The sequence below is a fragment of the Homarus americanus genome, unplaced genomic scaffold (genome assembly GCF_018991925.1).
Source record: "Homarus americanus isolate GMGI-L3 unplaced genomic scaffold, GMGI_Hamer_2.0 scaffold30535, whole genome shotgun sequence".
Taxonomy (NCBI): Eukaryota; Metazoa; Arthropoda; class Malacostraca; order Decapoda; family Nephropidae; genus Homarus; species Homarus americanus.
Genome location: NW_024732440.1, coordinates 3,369,040 through 3,391,286, shown reverse-complemented (window position 1 = coordinate 3,391,286; position 22,247 = coordinate 3,369,040).

Genomic DNA, 22,247 nt, shown 5'->3' with positions numbered 1-22,247 from the left:
TGATGAGAGTTATTGTAAAGTGTTTGGTGTTTGTTGTGGTATTGTACGTCTGTCGTCCTTTATGCACACACACACACACACACACACACACACACACACACACACACACACATTTATATATATATATTCAGAGTGGTCGTTATCATTAGGGTTGTCGCTGGCTCTGGCTGGTAAATACACGTCACTCCGCATTAAATCCTGACCGAGTGTTGCTCACAGCGGCCTCCAACACGACCATTGTCTATGTAGATGTAATTTGTGCTGTGAACTGCTTTTATTATTCATACTTGACATCCTGACACCTGAATGCTTCTGCCTCTATATCATTTTCGCTCTCATTTTCACCTCTGGTCAAACGTCTCTTTGTGTGTGTGTGTGATTTATTTTTGTTTGTGATTTACTTGTGTGTTTGTGTTCGTTTGCTTTTGTGATTTACTTGTGTGTTTGTGTTTTTGATTTACATGTTTGTTCGCTTTTGTGTTTATGATTTACTTGTGTGTTTGTGTAATAGCTTCCATACGTAATTTTCTATTATATATTATTATTTGACCTTTTTTAAGTCTCATTTTCACTATAGCTAATATACTATAGGAATAGCCGTGTGTGTGTGTGTGTGTGTGTGTGTGTGTGTGTGTGTGTGTGTGTGTGTGTGTGTGTGTCTGTGTCTGTTCTGGACAGCCGAAACGGCACAATCGTTTTTCATCAAACTTGGTGGAAAAATCGCAAAAAATTCGTAGAGTGGAACAAACCTGGTCCCATGTCGATGGTTTGTTTAGGAAGGCATTAATTAACCATTTTGTCGCTGTACGCTGTCAGCCAGACGGCGGTTGCGCACTAGCCAAACACAAGCGTTCAAACTTTCACCCGGGCACGAAGGGCCCACGTTCACTTGTATACTACTATATATACAATACTGAAAAAATATATATTGATATTTTTCACTCTTTTTCCTAAGATCAGTGTAATGCTTTTTTTTTTACTTTTTTTATAATTCAAATGTTGTAAGATTTATTAGAAAAAGATTTGCGTCTTTAAGTGAATTTGTCAAATATTTACGTTCGTTTTTGTTTCCTTCCTGAAATTTCCGTTCATAAGGTTTTTATTATCTACGTAAGTTCAGATTATATTCTGTGCCTAAAATCCAGGTCCTGAAGGTTTCTCTCTCCTCATACAATTGGCAATAATTTTTTTTATCTAAAGGTTCGCTCATTACGCAGCTCTTATCTACTGTAGCGTCTACACTGGTCAGGTGTCTTCGCCCACAGGCCACCTCCTCCATACTGCTCACGTCCACGCCTCCAAAAAACAATAACTCATGATTTATCACACACACCCCATGTTGACGTTGATCAGATTCCTGGAACGATTCCCACTTGGCATTCCCTTCGCTTGTGGCGGCTTACAGGCAGGACCGGGAATCACACCCATTCCTGCTGAACATCGAATTCCAGTCGCCTCTCATTCCCAATCCCAGTGGCTGACGTTCCAGTCCCCCCATGTTAATTCCGATTCCTATTGGACAATACGTTCAAGAGAGTGAATATATATATATATATATATATATATATATATATATATATATATATATATATATATATATATATATATATATATATATATATATATATATATATATATATATATATATATATATATATATATATATATATATATATATTACCATTACTATTCTACTGTAGATCAAAGTGTTACGGAGGCGATGTGCTAGGAGAGAGGTGCTAGGGGGGGGGTGCTATGGGAGGTGCTATGGGGAAGGGTGCTGGGGAGGGTGCTAGGGGAGGTGCTGGGGGAGGGGTGCTGGGGGCAGGGGTGCTAAGGAAGGGGTGCTGGGGGAGGGTGGGGGAGGGGTGCTAAGGGAAGGGGGTGCTAAGGGAAGGGGTGCTAGGAGGGTGCTGGGGGCGGGGTGCTAAGGGGAAGGGGGTGCTAGGGGAGGGTGCTAGGGGAAGGGTGCTAGGGGAGGGGTGCTGCTAGGGGAGGGTGCTAGGGGGAGGGGTGCTAAGGGGAGGGGTGCTAGGGGAAGGGGTGCTAGGGGGAAGGGGATAACCAGGAAGTATTTCACTGGGCAGATACAATGAACAACACATCATTAACCTCATTAATTACTCATAACTCACTTCTTCATTTACACCCCATTAACTGAGTGGCGTGTGTGGTGGAGTGTGAAGGGGATGAGTGGGAGGGAGGAAAGGGTAGACACGTGTGAGGGGAGAGTAGGGAGGGAGGTAAGGGTGGACACATGTTAGGGGTGAGGAGATAGATAGATAGATAGATTGTCGTGTCATAGTTTTAAAGCGTACCTTAGGTCGTGTACTTTCTCTACATTATTTATGAACATGTATACATTAATATCTAATTTGATAGACAATCATCTTCCTGTACAACAGCCAACACAGAACAAGTGCTAGAGTATAGTCAGCCACACAACAAACTCCTGGTGGTGGGTCTTGTTCCTTTTGTTGTGTGTGTCGTCACCATGATACGGTTCCTTTAATATCATTTTGCAATATTTTATGTATTTTTAAACAGTGATATAATGTGTTGACCATATTTATGTACTGTAGGTGAGAGTTAGGGAGTTAGGTGGATAATCCTTCGTTAGTCTGAACTTGTATAATTCTGTTGGAGGATGATGTCACTTGTAGGTCGACCATTTAGTTGTAATAACATTCCCCTCGAAACATTCTCTGGGTCGCATGTAAATGGAGTTTGAAAAAGTAGTCAGCGTTTGTTCGTAACATTTAGAATAGAAAAAGCGACGACTAAAATTTTCTAACAAGCGCTCAGTGTATCTGGAAATACATTCAGGAACAGAGCGTCCAGTCCCCCTGTTTTTTTATTGCAGTGTCCCGTGTGTGTTGCAGAATAAGCAACATTGTTTTTACTCTATTGCACTTGAAATACTATTAATTTTCATTCCAAGGACTAAACTAAACACACCGTAACGAGTTCAGTCAAATTCCCCCGCTACCAAATAACATCAAGTTCAGTTAATAATATGACTGATGTTGGCCACTAAGAAGGTTAATCACACAACAGTGGTAGTCAGTCGTCTGAGGGTATTTTACCATTTACTATTAAAAAATTCTCGAGCTTCTTTCTATATAAAAAATAAATTACTTCATGGAGATTCCTGTCCTTGGTCATACAACTGCTGTTAAGTATATTACAACTAAAAATTTACCTTCCAATACGTATAAAATAGTTTGGATTGAGGTGATGAAGGTCTCTCTGTTTGACAATATTTACACAACAGTCAACAACACTCACCACTTGGTCCACTCTAGTACCTTTACAAAGAATTTCCTTAATAGATATTATCAAGGTGATGAATTGATAAATTGGTCAATAATAAGTTGTGGTGTGTTGGTGATGAACAGCCAGTGTTTACCTTCACCCACCTGTAGTGACAAAATGAGGGAGACGGACTTGAGGCTCGACACACTGCCTTATACTGTACACACGTCTAATGCTTCAGTTTGGTCTTTTAGCCTTTTAAGAGAAATAAGATTTTTAAAGTCTTCTGTGACTTAACTCGGGTAAATAATAACCCGAGAGACGTTAAGGCCATAAATAGCCATATCAAAGGTGATTGTATGTCATATTTTGATCAATAATATCCTGCAGCTGTAGTTAACGATCCTCACTGAGTCCTGTACAAGTGAAGGATCCTCTTATGGGTCAACAATACCCTTCATCTTGTTATATATAAATAAATCACCGTATATAAATGGTTAATCACTCGCTGTGGTGTCAGGAGCCACAACACAGCCAGCCAGCCACCACAAAAGTCTCATCTCCTTAACTCAACCATTTTACAGACCGTAGACTCATGTGGGACTAAGTCTTTCCGTAGCTGCACTAGTTTTACCTTCCTTGTAGCGTCGTCAACAAACTCTGTTAAAAGTGTGATATATGCTGCAATGCTGTTGGATGCTGTATTCCTTCTCGTATTATTTGTAATATTGTACAGTATTTACAGCTTAAACACACATACCTCTCATTATTCTTCAAACACAGCAAGCTTCAGCACAGCTGTCTCTTATTATACTCCAAACACAGCAAGCTTCAGCACAGCTGTCTCTTATCATACTCCAAACACACCAAGCTTCAGCACAGCTGTCTCTTATCATACTCCAAACACAGCAAGCTTCAGCACAGCTGTCTCTTATCATACTCCAAACACACCAAGCTTCAGCACAGCTGTCTCTTATCATACTCCAAACACAGCAAGCTTCACTGCTTCACTCATCTTTTTTTCTTTTTTTTTTCGTCAGCAACAAATAATTTTTCCACCGCTCTGTGATAACTTCAGTGAACGACGACCAGTGAACAGTATATAATTCTGCTGTCTGAATGTTATACATCTTAATTTATCAGGATTTTATTACTGCTCAAGGCTAGGTTAGGTTGATTTGCATTAGGTTGAGTTAGGTTAGGAAAAAGGGAGAAATCTATAAAAATAGAAGTATTATATTTTATTCATTTTCTCGGGGAAACAAAAAAAGAATATTACTCAATATTTACTACTTAATTATCAGGTATAAAAACTAAGACAGGTGAACGTTGCTTCAAGACACATGCATGCGAGGCTCTTGAAAAAAAAACGTATTTAAGAACATCAACTACTAAACAGACTAATGTAATAATCTAGTAGTGCAATGCAACATTTTTCATGACTGTTCTATGACATTCCCTTAACATTTAACTGACATTCCCCTGATAATTTTCTTAAAATTTCCCTGACTTTTTTTTTCCATAACATTTCCACCAAATTTCCCTTACACTTTCCTGACAATTTCTGACATTTCCCTGACATTACCTGACATTTCCTTTACACTTTCATGACACTTTCTGACACATCCGAAACACATTTAAACTACTGACAAGGGAATCATTCCAATGTTATTTTTGAGATTTTTTGAGAAGCTTCTTACGATATATTGAGTGCTTGGAGAGAACACCTGAGAAGGAGAATCACATTCCTGGGTGTGAGTGTTGCTATACACATCTTCATTGTCTAAAGGAAATGTGTTTTAACAATGTTTCTTCTGAATGTTTAGATATTTGTTTACTTTGCTTTGTGCGTGCGTGCGTGCGTAGGTGTGTGTGTGTGTGTGTGTGTGTGTGTGTGTGTGTGTGTGTGTGTGTGTGTGTGTGTGTGTGTGTGTGTGTTAGGCTTACATCAGAGAGGAATGAAGAGCATCCCAGCTTTAATGGATTGTTAAGTATTATTAAAAGCTCCATGATGCAAAATGTAATGGAATATATTTCGTCTATATGTCAAGGTGATGTATATCTATCCATATACATGTACTCGTATATATATACTGTACTGTATATATCTACTGTACATACACATGTATATTATAGAGTTCTGTCGTATCAACGTAAATCATAAGCCATATTCAATACACTAACAGCTATCAAAACTGATACATGATAAACTAAGGCAAAACACACACACACACACACACACAGACACACTACTACTACTATTACTTTGTTGTCACTCGGAATCAAGTATGGCGATCATCCAGCTATGATACAATGATACGAGTTATTAAGGATGTCACCTTCGTTGGTGACCTCTGAGGTGACTAGAGAGGCCGATACGGGACTGGCAGGGCAGTCCATAGATGTTGCACGTGTGGAGGGCTACGTCTAGTGCGGGAGGGGCGGTTGTAGCAACTTTCCGGCGTTGACGCTTGTCTGCCTTGGTTTGCAGTTGGGCTAACTCGAAAGTATTGACACCCTCTCATGTGGTGCTCCTCCAAGAGTTACGATTTGGAGTAATCGTCTTCCAGGTGAGGAGGTCAATTTGGCAATTTTTCAGGTTTGTTCTAAGACTATCCTTACACCTTTTCAGGTTTATCATAAGACTATCCTTACACCTTTTCAGTTGCCCGCCAGCGTTACGTTTACTATTCACTAAGTGACTGTAAAGTAGGTTCTTTGACAGTCTACTGTCGTCCAGGCGGGTAACATGGCCAGTCCAGCGGTTGTTCATGGATAATGGTAGCCTCGATGCTCCTACGGTTGGTGTCAGCAAGAATACTGGCATTTGTTCTTTTGTCTTCCCAGCGAACTCGGAGGATGGAACGTAGACTACGTTGGTGAAAGTTTTCAAGTGCCTTGAGGTGCCTCCTGAATGTGACCCATGTCTCACTGCCATATAGCAGGGTGGGGAGGACCACTGCTTGATATACGTGCAACTTTGTAGATAATTTTACAGTTGAAGACACGGTTTCGGAGTCTGCCAAAGGCTTGAGATGCACATCTGATCCGATGCTGATTCTCTTCGTCGATGTCCGCGGTGGTGGACAGGTGGGAGCCGAGATACCGAAAGTGGGTAACATTAGAGAGGGTAGTACCGTTAAGCTGGATGGATGGTGGAGGTGTATCTGAACCAGAGGCAGGCTGAAAGATAATCTGAGTCTTACACACACACACACACACACACACACACACACACACACCTTGATCAGATATGTGAATGTATTACTCTAGGAACTATTGGGAAAGTAGGAGTGGTACTGATTAATTTACAAAAGCGACTAACGATCTGAGACCAGACTTTCAGAGAATAAGTAGATTAACGAGAGAGGTGGGGGAATGTTCCTGATAGAGGTAAGGGGGGCGGCCACCACTCTAACACGCACACCCATTGTGTTAACCACTATGAGGACAATGTGTGGCTCCTTTCTCACACAATGAGAAAGAGGTCAGTGAGAGAGGGAGAGAGAGAGTCAGTGTAAGAGAGAGAGATTATTGTAAGAGAGAGGAGAGAGAAAGGTCAGTGTGTGTGTGTGAAAGAGAGAGAGAGAGAGAGAGAGAGAGAGAGAGCTAAGGCATTTATCAACATAAATCACCAAGTGAACCCGTTGAGTGAGTGCACCGTCTACCCTGACCTCTTAGTTGATAAAGTTGGTAGTGGGTGACATTACCGCCGTTACCTGACGCACCACTTCTGGAGATGTGTGTGTGGGGAGGAGAGAGGTTCACTGTCACACGTGGATACCTACCTGTTACGGCCGTATGACATGCGACACTGTGTTTTGTATTCAGAAGATTATTGAAGATCACTATATATAATCTAACTCTGGAAACTTTTCTAAGTATTATTATTATTATTATTATTATTATTATTATTATTATTATTATTATTATTATTATTATTATTATTATTATTATTATTATTATTATTATTATTATTATTATTATTATTATTATTATTATTATTATTATTATTATTATTATTATTATTATTATTATTATTATTATTATTATTATTATCATCAACAATGTGTGAGGTGCTACAGCGGTAACTCACGTATCTCTCACCACTGTATCCTTGGCTCGAGCCCCGGACACAATGGGAATGTGTTATTCAGTGTGACTACCAAACATCACATTTTCCTCCGGGTACTTTGTTTTCCTCCTGTACTAACACGGGACAATAACAAAGTAACAAAGAACAGATGAGTGTTGAACGGATAAATAAAATAATAAAAAAAACTAAAAGTAAAAGAAAGAAAAAACTTATTTCATATTTTCATTCATTCTGATGCCCCTTTTTTTAACAATCGCCTTTTTGTATCCGAAAAGAAAAAAATAATTTGAACTTGGGGGGGGCTGAATATTATAGTCCCCCCTCAACAAAAATGAAAATATATATACAAAATTGGCCTTTTTGTGGGTTGAAGAAGTGGAGGATGGTGGTGGTTGAGGGTGGGTAGGGGTGGGTAGAGGATTGGTGTGGATTGGAGGGTGGGGGAGAGGCATCAGAGTGGTTGAAGGGTGGAGAAGGAGGTTGGGGGTTATAGTGGTTGTTGAGGATGGATGAATGGGTGGGTGGATAAGCGTGGTGTTGTTGTTGTTGTTGTTTTTTGTTTTTGTTTTTGTTTTTTTGGTTTTTAAGAGAAAGGAGGGTGAAAGAAGATTAGAGGTGAGGAAAGGAAGTTATAGTTCGGAAATTAAAGAAATTTAGGAGGAGATAAGAGAGGGTTGGTTGACCGCCTAGCTAAGCTAATGGTGTGTTTGGGTTGTGTCATGAGTTAGTTATTGTCTGTCAGTACAGGCATTAGACATCCTACCCTGTCCTATATATGGGTGTTTTGAGGGCCTTATTTCATATTCCGCCGACCCTACTGGCGGATGCTGGTCTTTGGTGGTTGAGGATGGGTGGGGTGGGTAAGGTAGGGGGTCGGGTAGAGATGGGTGCGGAAAGAGATTGGAAGTGGAGGGTGGAGGAGGGAGGATGGGGGAGTGTGAGGCTGGGAGAGTGTGGAGTGGAGGGGGCGGGCGGGGGAGAGTCAGGCAGGATGGCTGAGAGTGATGTCACATGAAATTCCGGACGTAATAAAAATGTATGTGTTTATATTCATGCTCAACTTTGGCCTACAATTTTATTTTCATTTCCATCCCCGGGTCAGGTCACTCACAGCCTAAATCACTTTTTCAAATGATTTTGTGTGTGTGTGTGTGGGGGGGGGGCCTCCATGATGTAGTAATGTCGAGTTTGTTGGAATTCGTTTACTTGTATTTTGAGTGTTTATTGTCAGAGGTTTTGTTTTCATTCGCCCTTTATTTTCGAATGGATGGGGGAGCAGACAGTTGCTACTTTATTGTGCACCCCATACCTATCCTGTGAGCGTTAGCACAAAAAGGATTACAGGGGTAGAACTCACGAAGGATATGTATAACAGACCCCAGTGAGGGAGGAGAAGGAGCGGGGTGAGGGTTGGGAGGGTGAAGGGGGAACATTTAATTTTGAAAGTTTGTTTTCCTGTTGCCATTCTTTTAACCTGTTATAAATGGTCTTTGTTTATTGCAACACTTGTTTAAAAACTTGTTCAAGTTAGCCTCCTTTTTTAATATTGGATTTTAAGAGTTCTTTGTAATTCGTCTTTTCCATTAACTCTCAACACGATTTCAATAAAATTAAAGAAAACTGGATTATTATAAATGTTAATCATCTTAATTTGTGTTATGCAGTACAGTTATAGCAATGTTGAAAACCACAGGACTAACATTTTAGTTTTAAATAATGTAAAAATATATAATTGATGTTTATCTAAAAAAATAATGAAAATATCAAACGCATTTAATTATATCAACTACTCTCATTATTAATCTGCAGTACTAGCGCTACTCACAACGAGAACTCTTTAGTAATAGATCACGGGGCCAGTCTAATTAACTGTACAGTATTTGGACTTGTAAATATCACACTGTACATATACACTAGTTTTGGGTATAATTTATCCCCTCTTTTGTGGAAGAAGTGAACGCCCAGTTGACCATAATTATCGAGTCTTAGGCATTCTAATGATATCAACGGGACTCTAAATAACTATAAGCAAATTAATATTTAATGAGACTGTATATTGACAAGTCTTTCTCCTCACAGGCCTACAAACCATAGGCTTAAACACACACACACACACACACACATCATACATATTTCTTAATTATCATTTGGATTAAAAAAATATCACCAGAAATAAAAATGAAAATATCTCAACCAATATCAGATATTTTTCAATTACTATATTTAATCCAGCTTAGTGATGTTCAAAACTATTAGATTACCTGTTCAGTTTTATGAACCCTCGGGTGTATTAACTGAATATTCTACAAATTAATCTCAATATTGTTCAAAAATAGTAGTAGTATGTGTGTGTGTATGTACGTATAAATATCAATTTAATATCAATTCATATATGTCTGTATTTGTGCGATTCTTCATGTATTTTATACTACATGTATAATTTCTCCATTTTGTGAATCCTTCTTGTTGCATAACACTTGGAGCTCGTTTTATTTATTGTAATAAAAGTTTTGGTTATATAAAACAGATATCATTATGTCCACCGTACAGCTTCTCTTGTAGTGGTCAATATATGATAGCTTATCTTGATGGGTGTGAGACCGTTGTTAACTGTTATCGTAGGTCATCAGTATCTGTTCTCATCTGTTTGTGTTCTAGAGGAGATAAAAACAGTTACTATTTCTTTCATTTCCGCCGCCACCTATTCAAGGGAGAAATTAATCTCCGATCTCAAGTGTGGCGGCAGCCTGGAGATGGGGAGAACACACCTTACGGGGACTAATTTTCCTGGTATACTGTAGTTATGGTTCTATATGACCCTTGCAGTCCCTCACCTCCCTTACCCCACACGCCCTCACCTCCCTTACCCCACACGCCCTCACCTCCCTTACCTCACAATCCCTCACCTACCTTACCTCACAGACGCTCACATCCCCTAACTCACAGTCCCTCACCTCCCCTATCTCACAGTCCCTCACCTCCCTTACCTCACAGACCTTCACCTCCTTACTCACGCCCTCACCTCTTACCTCCCAGCCCTCCTCCCCTCCTCCAGTCCCTCACCTTACCTCACACGCCCTCACCTCCCTTACCTCACACGCCCTCACCTCTCTTACCTCACAGCCCTCTCCCCACCTCAGTCCCTCCCCTCCCTTACCCCATGCGCCCTCACCTCCCTTACCTCCACAGTCCCTCACCTCCTTACCTCCACATCCTCCCACCTCCCCCTCACAATCCCCACCTCCCTTACCTCCACAATCCCCACCCCCCTACCCCACACGCCCTCACCTCCCTTACCTCACATCCCTCACCTCCCTTACCTCCGTCCCTCGCCTCCCTTACCTCACAGTCCTCACCTCCCTTACCTCTGATCCTCACCTCCCTTACCTCCACAGTCCCTCCCTCCCTTACCTCCACAGTCCCTCCTCCCTTACCTCACAGTCCCTCACCTCCCATCCTCACAGTCCTCACCTCCTTAACTCTGAGCCCTCCTCCCTTACCTCCTGGCCTCACCTCCCGCCCCCCGCTCCTCCTTACCTCCAGTCCCTCTCCCTTCCTCACAGTCCCTCACCTCCCTTAACTCACAGTCCCTCCCTCCACTCCCACAATCCCTCACCTCCCTTACCCCACGCCCTCACCTCCCTTACCTCACAGTCCCTCACCTCCCTTAACTCACAGTCCCTCACCTCCCTTAACTCATCCCTCACCTACCATACCTCACAGTCCCTCACCTCCCTTACCTCACAGTCCCCTCACCTCCCTTACCTCACAGTCCCTCACCTCCCTTACCTACAGTCCTTCCCTTAACTCACAGTCCCTCACCTACCTTACCTCCCCAGTCCCTCACCTCTATACAGTCCCTCACCTCCCTATCTCACAGTCCCTCACCTCCCTTACCTCCCACAGTCCCTCACCTACCCTTACCTCACAGTCCCTCACCTACCTTACCTCACAGTCCCTCCACCTCCCTTACTCACAGACCTCACCTCCCTCTCACGTCCTCACCTCCCCTGTCTCACGTCCCTCACCTCCTTACTTCCGGTTTCACCTCCTTACCTCACCTCCCTTACCTCACAGACCCTCACCTTCCCTGCCTCACAGTCCCTCACCTCCCTTGCCTCACACGCCCTCACCTTCCCTATCTCACAGTCCCTCACCCCCCATACCTCACTGTCCCTCACCTCCCTGACAAGATATTCCCACCAGAGTTCATGCTCTAGAGTACCCAGCATAAGAACTCTCATTTTTCACTAAATTATTTCATCGCTAGTGGACAGAGCCACAGTGGCCGGCACCTGTAGTTACCTGCACACAGTGGGGCACCTGTAGTTACCTGCACACACGTGGCCGGCACCTGTAGATACCTGCACACAGTGGCCGGCACCCATCCTGTCACCTGGCTGCAATCACCCACAGCTGCAATCACCCCTGGCTGCTGGCACCCCACCTGCTGGTGCCTGGCGGCCATCACCCACAGCTGCTGGCACCCACAGCTGCCATATCACCGCTGCTGGCACCCAGGCCATCACCCACAGCTGCTGGCACCCGCGCGGCCATCACCCACAGCTGCTGGCACCCACAGCTGCCATTATCACCGTTGCTGGCACCCAGCGGCCATATCCACCGCTGCTGGCACCCGCGGCCATCTACAGTTGCTGGCACCCTGTCATTACCCAGCGGCCATCACCCACAGCTGCTGGCACACAGCGGCCATCACCCACAGCTGCTGGCACCCACAGCTGCCATTATCCACCGCTGCTGGCACCCACAGCGGCCATATCCTGCTGGCACCCACAGCGGCCATCACCTCGTTGCTGGCACCCACAGCTGTCATTACCCAGGCGGCCATCACCCACAGCTGCTGGCACCCCAGCGGCCATCACCCACAGTTGCTGGCACCCTGCTATCCGCTGCTGGCACCCAGCTGCCATTATCCACTGCTGCTGGCACCCACAGCGGCCATCTCGGTTGCTGGCACCCGCTGTCATTACCCGGCGGCCATCACCCACAGCTGCTGGCACCCACAGCGGCCATCACCCACAGTTGCTGGCACCCACAGCTGCCATATCCACCGCTGCTGGCACCCACAGCGGCCATTATCACCCCAGCTGCTGGCACCTGGCGGCCATCACCCACAGCTGCTGGCACCCACAGCCCATCACAGTTGCTGGCACCCACAGCTGCCATTATCCAGCTGCTGGCACCCACAGCGGCCATTATCCACCGCTGCTGGCACCCACAGCGGCCATCACCCACAGCTGCTGGCACCCAGCGGCCATCACCCAGTTGCTGGCACCCAGGCTGCCATTATCCACCGCTGCTGGCACCCACAGCGGCCATCACCACGTTGCTGGCACCCACAGCTGTCATACCCCAGCTGCCATCACCGCTCTGGCACCCAGCATCACCCCGTTGCTGGCACCCGCGACATCACCTGTTGCTGGCACCCACAACTGTCATTACCCGGCCAGCACCCACACATACAAACACCTCCCCCAATCCATTTTTCAGTGACGCTCTAAGCTTTCGCTCTTTCATTACTCTCTCGTACACTTCAATTTCTATTCGTCTATCTCTATTCAGAGGAAAAATGTACATCAATGATTTTTAGGGATCCATCCAGACTGTAAGGAGGTGGTGTAACTCTGTGTATCTGTACCGTGTGTGTGTGTGTGTGTGTGTGTGTGTGTGTGTGTGTGTGTGTGTGTGTGTGTGTTGTGTTTATCTACTTATTTATATTTGTATTCATATCTGTTTTTGCTTTCTAGTTATATTTATTTATTCATCTATTTATTTATTTACTGTGTACATTTTATGTGAATTAATCCAGGTATCGATTTATTATTTCACAAGTAATTAGAATGAAATTTAGTAAACTACAATTTTCTTGTAATTATTGTATCATAATGATTATATATAAGATAATGTTTAAGCAATTAATTGATAAATCATTCACATTTAATTAAGTTGTGTTTTAAAGCGAACATACTTGTATACAGTAAGTCATTTTACAGATTGTATGACTAATTTACAATTAAATCTTACAATCATCTTAGTGTGTCGTTCGACCTGTGCCCGTGTGGGCTAATTCCCTTAAAAAAAAAAAACTGTTGGTGTCGTGTGTGTGTGTGTCATTCTGGGACCAATAAGTAACACCTTCACTCGGGGAGGACGCTGCTTACCTACTTTAACTAATAACTGGTGGAGGCTTTCAGCTGGCTACCTTCATCCCAGGATGATCTAGGCTTAATCCAGTATATACAGTATATATATATATATATATATATATATATATATATATATATATATATATATATATATATATATATATATATATGAAATAAATCTCTGTAGGTGCGTGATCTAGGTATATGCTGATAACCTAGAAGAAAACACAGAAGTTCCAGCGCTTTCGTGTAATTCATCTTCAGGGGTGAGTACAGTCTGTACTCACCGTTTTTTTATATATATATATTTATTATATATATTATATTTTAATAATTATATATATATATATATATATATATATATATATATATATATATATATATATATATATATATATATATATATATATATATATATATATATATATATATATATATATATATATATATATATCTTAATGTGTCTGTCTGCCTCTCTTTGAGAACTCTCTTGTAAAAAGCGTAATTTCAGATGACTGCTCGGGATAAACGAGACTTAATTCATAAAAGGTAGGCAGGTCAGTGAGGCTTGGTGTGCGTATTGTTGTGAGCCAGCCAGGTGGCGACAAATACTGCAGCCCGCCGCTCCCTCAACCAACCTTCCTCAGTAGAAATGATGGTATTGTCTGCGTATCTTGCCGCTTCTGCTCTGTCTGTCTGCATGTCTCTGTGTATTTCTGTATCTCCATGCCTGCCTTTCTCTGTCTGTCTCGCTGTCTGTTTGTCTGTCTGTGTCTTTGTCCATCTTTTGTGTTTTTCTGACATCTGTAAGTCTATGTCAGGCAGTGTGTGTGTGTGTGTGTGTGTGTGTGTGTGTGTGTGTGTGTGTGTGGCTTAAAGTGTAAAACTGAATTGAGTGGAGTTGAGCTGTATAATAGATAGTTAGATAGATAGAATTTCATCTACATATTATTATTGTCTTATAAGTTATTGTTCTTTACTCTTTATCTATGCACATTTCTTACATATCATTTGTATCATATCCTCTTACTATTACATCCTCCTCCTCCTCCTCCTCCTCCTATCTTTTCTCCCAATTCTTCTCCCTTAATTCTCTTCCTATTTTCCTATCCTCAATTTCTTCCGCATTTCTCTTTCTTATCCTCCCTTCTTCTTCTCCTTCACTCCTCCTTTCTATACATCTCTTTCTTACCCAACATTCCTCCTCATCCTTCCTCCCCTTCCCTCCCTTCCTTCCTCTTTCATTCATTCTTTTTCCTATCCTCACCTTCTTCTCCCTCTCCTTCTCCCTATCTCCTCCTCCACCCTTCCCCCTTCTCTCCCCCTCTTGATACACTCCAGACCAGTGAATTCCTCCCTGTCTTGTTTGTTGCCCTAACTGAGACATCATTGTCCTTCCCCCCCTTCTTCTTCACCCCTCCTTCCCTCCCTTCCTTGCTTCCCTCCTTCCTCTCTCCCCTATGCTGTTCCTCATGTCTCCTTCTCTCTCTTATGTTCCTTCTCTTATTCCTGGTTTAACCTCCCCACCCCTCTCTCTCTCTCTCTCTCTCTCTCTCTCTCTCTCTCTCTCTCTCTCTCTCTCTCTCTCTCTCTCTCTCTCTCTCTCTCTCTCTCTCTCTCCAATAATTCCCCTGCTTTAACCTCCTCTCACTTTACCTTATCCCTCTTTCTCTCCCCTCTCCACAAATTCTCCTCCCAACTCTCACTCCTGCCTCTTTTCTCTCTCCTACCCCCCTCTCATATTTTCCCCCTGTCCCCTCCTTTACTCTCACTTTCTCTCCCCTTTCTCTTTCATTCTAATATACTCCCTATCTCCTAAATTGTTCCCTAACTTTCTCTTCCCCTTCCATCCTCTCCCTCTTCCCTCCTTTCTCTCTTCCTTTCCATCCTCTCACTCTTCCTCTTCCTCACTCTTACCTAATATATATAAACAAACTTTACAATAAGGAATTCCTGCAGACAAAATAGATTCATTGGACACATAAAAGTGAACGTTGGAATTGCTGTTTTTGATAACCTCGATTTTATCTCTGTTATCTAATTGTTATCTACCTGTTGTATTTGTTATCCTAGAGTGAACTACAAGGACGACACTGAATAAATAGAGAAAAGTGGAGAGAAAGTTGATTAGAAAGGTATTGTGGTGAATTAGAAAGGAAAGATGTGATTTGCTTAAAGGGTTTTTTGTTTTTGTTTTTTTTAGGAAAGTAAAGGAATAAATATGAAGTTTTGTATTACGGAAAAGGGAATTATCTTTGACTTACTCCGAAACGTTTATGTTTACCATCGTCGTGTACATGTAGGGATTAATCATTTGAATTGTTCCTCTCTCTCACTTTAATACATACATACATACATACATACATCTGAACAGCGTGACATTGCCAGATACATAATCATATATAAATAAAGACAGACACAAAGACAGACAGACAGACAAACAGAGAGGCATCACCCTCCCTCCCTCAGGCGTACGATAAGGACGACCAGAAGAACCATTAACACGGTGAGGCAGGCCACTCTCGTCCTTATACCCCCCAAAATATGACCTCTGGCTCTGGGGGGGCGTGACCTCTGACCTTCTTGAGCCTCCACCTGGCTGCCACGTGCCCACTGCCACAACACAAACGATTATACCAACGGATATACACACGTATGCCGGTATATACACAGACACGTTTACACAGAGAAAAGTTATACTACAAATACATATAAAGTTATAAAAGTGTTATTTTTATGATAAATAAAATTAATGGTTCTAAGATATTTTGTCACCGGTTCCGTATAAACCTAACCTAACCTAAAGAAATACATCATATTCATTAACAATATATATATATATATATATATATATATATATATATATATATATATATATATATATATATATATATATATATATATATATATATATATATATATATATATCAGATTCATGTGGGTGATGTCGCTGTTCACTGCCATGCAGGACAGAGGTTCGTTCACAAAGAAATACATCATATTCATTAGCAGTATATATATATGTCAGTCATGTGGGTGATGTCACTGTTCACTGCCATGCAGGACAGTGGTTCATATACAATGGACGTCATATTCTAATTGAAGACTAATCAGTGTGGGCTAGCAGCAAATTTGGGATAAACAGCAAGAATGTTCCCACGCACCCCCGATTCAATGTAGTAATTACATAGTTCATGATACAATAAGCCAGGTGGCCTGAAGTCTTTGACAGTGTCACATTCAATAATATAGTGTTCAAGTGTATGCTTTAAAGGTTTATCACAAAGTTTACATGCTGCGTGTCTGTATCCTAGCCTAATTCTGGCCACGATTACATCACATTGTCTGGTTCTGTCCTTATGCTGGCCATACCGGTACCTCTCGTCACAAAATTTGTCATGTTTACTAAAGCTACAACTGCCAGGTCTCTCTGCATTTCTCAGTTCTTCTAGATCAGAGTTCATAATTCTAACTTGATGGTTTTAAGTACAGCATTGGACAGGCCAAGGTCACGGTCAACATTTTCTTTCTCACATGTCTCATTGGCCAGTCTATCAGCACGGTCATGATACCTAATTCCAACATGGGACGGAATCCACACAAATTCGATACGAGAGTTGTTCTCGTTGGCAGTTATCACATTTCTTTTAATATCACATACAACTTTAGACATAGAGCCTGACGGGCTGTTCATTGATTTCAAAGCACTTTGAGAGTCACAGAATATCACCCCACCTCCATTTTCTTTAAGGTAGTCTGTAGCTAAGTAGATGCCAATTAGTTCAGTTTGTGTTGTGCTGGCCCAGTTGTTCAGCCTTTGCTTGTTTGACAATATCATCTCTTTTTCTTTATATATTAAAGAGAGAAACATAAACATAGAATAAAGAGAAGAGAACGATAATAAGAGATAATAAGAGACAAACTTAACTATGAAACAGGAGACCAAGCATCACCTTAAGTGGAGTAGTCGAGAAGTTATTTAATCTAGTCTGAGTTGTGACAAGTAATTTCCGACGACTAGGATGTTATCTCTCTCTCTCTCTCTCTCTCTCTCTCTCTCTCTCTCTCTCTTTCTGAATTCGACTAACGGAGGGGTGAAAGTAATAACAGAAAGTAGAGAGTGCGAGAGTAAAGAAGGTCTATAGAGTGGAAAAGAGAACGAGAGAATTGAAGAAACGAATAGAGAGAGAAAGAAAAGAAAGAAGAGAGAGAATCAAGTTATAGTGAACAATGGGAATATGCAACCAGGATGAGGTGGAGGGTGAGAAGGTGAAGGGATTGGGGAAGATAAGGAGGAGGGGTAAGTGAGTGGGAGTGAGTGGTTGAGAGGGATAAGTGGGTAATGAGAAGAGGTGAGGGAGGGGGGGAGTCTTATGTTAACAAGGGGGAGACCAAGAGAGAAAGAAGGTGGAAGAGGAGAGAAGAAGGATGGGGGTGGAGAAGAAGAGAAAGGTGTATGGTGTAGAAGGGAGAGAAACGACGAAGGAATTAGAGAGAGAGAAGATAACAGGAAAAGAGAGGAAAAGTGGTTGAGTAAGAAGGGGACGAAGTAGAGGAGGAAAAGAAGAAGTCTCAATGAAGAAGGAAGGAAGAGGAGGGGGAGACGGCAAGAGAGGTGTTTAAGAAGGAGTGAGGAAAAGGGGTAGGTGATAACTAGGAGGGGCAAAACCAAGTAGTAAATAGGAAGAGGAAGTAAGACGGGATCATAAAAGAGGAATAGTTAGGAGGAAAGAGGAGGACTGATAGTGTAGGAGGAGGAGGAGGAGGAGGTATGAGAAAACGAGGAGAAGGGAAGAAGATGATGAGGAGGATTTTTTTTAGTTTAACAAATTTATTGACAAAGCTTGGAGTACAGTTTGCCTATTCTGGGTAATTCAGTCAGGTCTTGACACTGAGGGTGATGTCACTTCTCACTGCCACGTAGGACAGAGGTTCGTACACAAAGGAATAGATCATATTCATTAACAGTATATATAGGTCAGATTCATGTGGGTGATGTCACTGTTCACTGCCATGCAGGACAGAGGAGGGGGAAGAGAAAGGAAGTGAGACCATTTTAAGGAATTTCAATCTTGTGAAGGCGAGGTGTGTGTGTGTGTGTGTGTGTGTTATTGGAGGTGTTAAGTATGTGTTATGGTGTTAAGTGTGTTTGGGGGGTTTTAAGTGTATGTTGTGGTGTTAAGTGTGTTATTGGCGGTGTTAAGTGTGTGTTATGGCGTTAGGTGTGTTTTATAGGATTAAGTGTGTGTGTTATGGCGTTAGGTGTGTCAGTACCAGTGAAAGTAAGGAGAAAGGAGATGAAAGTATGGGATGAAAGATGTGAGTGAAAGAGTGGATAGCTTAGCGTGAGGTAGTGGGTGGAGGAATGTGTCGGAATTGAACTTTGAATTGAATTTTGCCGCGGACAGCAGCTAGTTTAGAGTGCACCCCATACTCATCCTGTGAGCGGAAACGCAAAAAGGATTACAGAGTAAAGGCCACAAAGGGTGTTTATCAGACCCCAGTGATTTTGATATTATGGCATGGAATGTTAGAGTATTTCCAGAACATTGTTTGTTTAAGTTGGCACATTGAGTTTTGATTAATTACTAGATGCGAAGTGTGGATACAGCCTAAGTTTATCAGCTATTTTACCATCAGAAATAAAGTGCTGTGCCATTGCATACACAGTGTGCTTGGATCTATCTCTATAAGGTTCTATTTTTTCACGTAGTGTTGGAGTGTGTGACCATATGTCTGGCCATACACTTTACATATAGTTTTGTTTACATCTGCTTGAGGGACATACTGCCAGAGGTACTTATATCCTAACCTTACAACATCTTGTAATCTAGTGATCTTGTTACTTGCTCCATATACATGTTTCACTTGATACATCTCATCATGGTAAACGGTGGGTGAAGGAACGTGTGTGGTGGGTGAGTGGAGGGAGATGTCGGTTGGTGGAGGAACATGCGAGCGGGCGGAGGAACATGCGGGTGGGCAGAGTAACGTGTAGGTGACTGAAGGAACGTGCAGGTGGGCGGAGGGACGTGCGGGTGGGCGGAGGAACATTCGGGTGGGCGGAGAAACGTGTAGGTGGGCGGAGGAACGTGAAGGGTAAAATCTTAATCATCTCTTACAGTGTACAGGACATCAAAGGATCATGTTGAATTGAGATCATAAATAAGTACGAAAGAGAGGGAAGGAAAGGAAAGAAGAGAGATAAAGAGAAAACGATAGAAAGAGAAGAAGAGCAGTAGAGAGAAGGTTGACTGGAGGAGGAGGAGGAGGAAAGAGATCATGAAAACAGAGTGGGGAGTGCAAGCAGAGGAATAAAAGACGAGAGAAGGAAGGAAGGAAGGAAGGAGGAGAGAATGAAGAATTAAGTTAGTAAAAGCTCAAATATTTGTTTGTGACTTGCAAAATTTTCTTTAAGATTCAGGAAAACGGAAAAAATGGGTTTCAAAATTCTCTTTCTGTCAGTCTGTTTCTCTACTCCTTCAACTTTATACGTCTTAAGGTGACCTGTAGTTCAGTTTACTTATGCCTGCCTCTGCTTGTCTGCATGTCCCTTCGAGTGCCTCCCTGTGCCTGCCTTCCTGCCTGCCTGTACCAGTCTCTGCCCCAATGTGCCTGCCTATATGTGACTACCTGCCCTCTGTATCTGTTTCCCTTCCTACCTGCCCGCGTGCCTGCCCTGCCCTGCCCTGCCTACCTGCGTGACTGCCCTGCCTGCTTGCTCTGCCTGCCTGCTTGTCTGCTCTGCCTGCCCCCTATATCTGCCTGCCTGCCTTATCAGGTGTGGCCTAGCACCTTCTTTACCCGCTACTGCACCTCACTCTCAAAAGGAGGAAATAAATTCCTTATCTCCCAGCCTCTCCTCGCCTCTAATGCTCCGCTATAACGTCCAGTATGATCGCTTACACTGCCGAGGGGGCAGGGGAGCTGGTGAGATGAGAGGAGTGTAATATGTCATATAATAATAATAATTAACGGTTTTATTGAAAAGCATGTAGCAGCCGGAAGGCTGAAATATAATTATATAGACTGAGGAATGGTTATCTTGATTTACAAATGATGTACAAGTAACATAAGTGATACAAATATGATATATAATAATTAGGTGTTGATAATTTTTACAATGGTTGGGACTGTGCTGTTCTTGTAGCAATCAGTTCGTGCTCGTTTGGGCTGGAGCGGGTTGGGCGGGTGTGGCCACATGGCCAGGACAGTAGCTTGGGGCAATGCAGGTGTGCTCCATCCTTCAGGTTAGGTCAGGTGAAGCCGTGAGGTCAGGTCAGGTTAGGTCAGGTCCAGCCACACTCAGTATTGCTGTGTTTTTGTGCTTTTCCTTCGAGTTAAAATTGCCACTTTTGTATATCACTCGTGGGTTGATCGTCAATCTTTGCACTGTACTGTTGGTGTGAGGATGTTGATAAATCCAGATGGGAAGGAGGAGATTGGGGAGGGGAGAGCCCGACAGACCGGGCTGGCAGCTGTCTCCATGATCAAGAGACCACGGCCGCGTTAGCGGGCAGCGCCGACTACACACGTCCTTACTCTATATATAGTGTGTGTGTATGTGTGTGTGTGTGTACAATATCCACAGTTTGAAAGATAACTGAAATTTGTGGTAAGGAGGTGCGGGTGGCCTAGGGGAAGGTCGTGCACTATATTTAAGAGGCTAATCACACGTTTAGGTTAGGTTAGGTTAGGTTATAAAAGCCACGAAGGATCTAATATAATAAACTTTAATAATAAGACTCTAATATGATTAAGTCTTAGTAAAAAAGGCTCTGGTAATAAGTGTCAGTAAGGCTCTGGTAATAAGTGTGAGGCTCTGGTAATAAGTGTGAGTAAGGCTCTGGTAATAAGGGTCAGTAAGGCTCTGGTAATAAGTGTGAGTAAGGCTCTGGTAATAAGTGTGAGGCTCTGGTAATAAGTGTGAGTAAGGCTCTGGTTATAAGTGTGAGGCTCTGGCAATAAGTGTGAGTAAGGCTCTGGTAATAAGTGTGAGTAAGGCTCTGGTTATAAGTGTGAGGCTCTGGTAATAAGTGTAGATGGGCTCTGGTAATAGGGTGTGAGTGTTAAAGGCTCTGGTAATAAGTGTGAGTAAGGCTCTGTGTGGAGTGTGAGGCTCTGTGTAGGGTGTGAGTAAGGCTCTGGTTATATAAGTGTGGGTAAAGGCTCTACAGTAATAGGAGTGTGGGGCTCTGGTAATGGGGGTGAGTAAGGCTCTGGTAATAGGGTGTGAGGCTCTGTTAATAGAATGTGAGTAAGGCTCACCAGATTTATAAGTGTGAGGCTCTGGCAATAAGTGTGGTAAGGCTCTGTGGTAATAGGGTGTGAGTAAGGCTCTGGTAATAAGTGTGGGGCTCTGGTAATAAGTGAGTAAGGCTCTGGTAATAGTGCTGAGGCTCTGGTAATAAGTGTGATAAGGCTCTGGTAATACGTGTAGAACTCTGGTAAATAAGTGTGGAGTAAGGCTCTGGATTTATAAGTGTGAGGCTCTGGCAATAAGTGTGGAAGTAAGGCTCTGGTGTCAAGTGTGGAGTAAGGCTCTGGTAATAAGTGTGAATGCAGGCTCTGGTAATAGAGGTGTGAGTGGGCTCGGTAATAGGTGTAGGTAAGAGCTCTGGTAATATAAGTGTGAAGAGTAAGGCTCTGGTAATAAGTGTGAGTAAAGGCTCTGGTAATAGGAGTGTGAGTAAAGGCTCTGGTAATGAAGTGTGAACGCTCTGGTAATA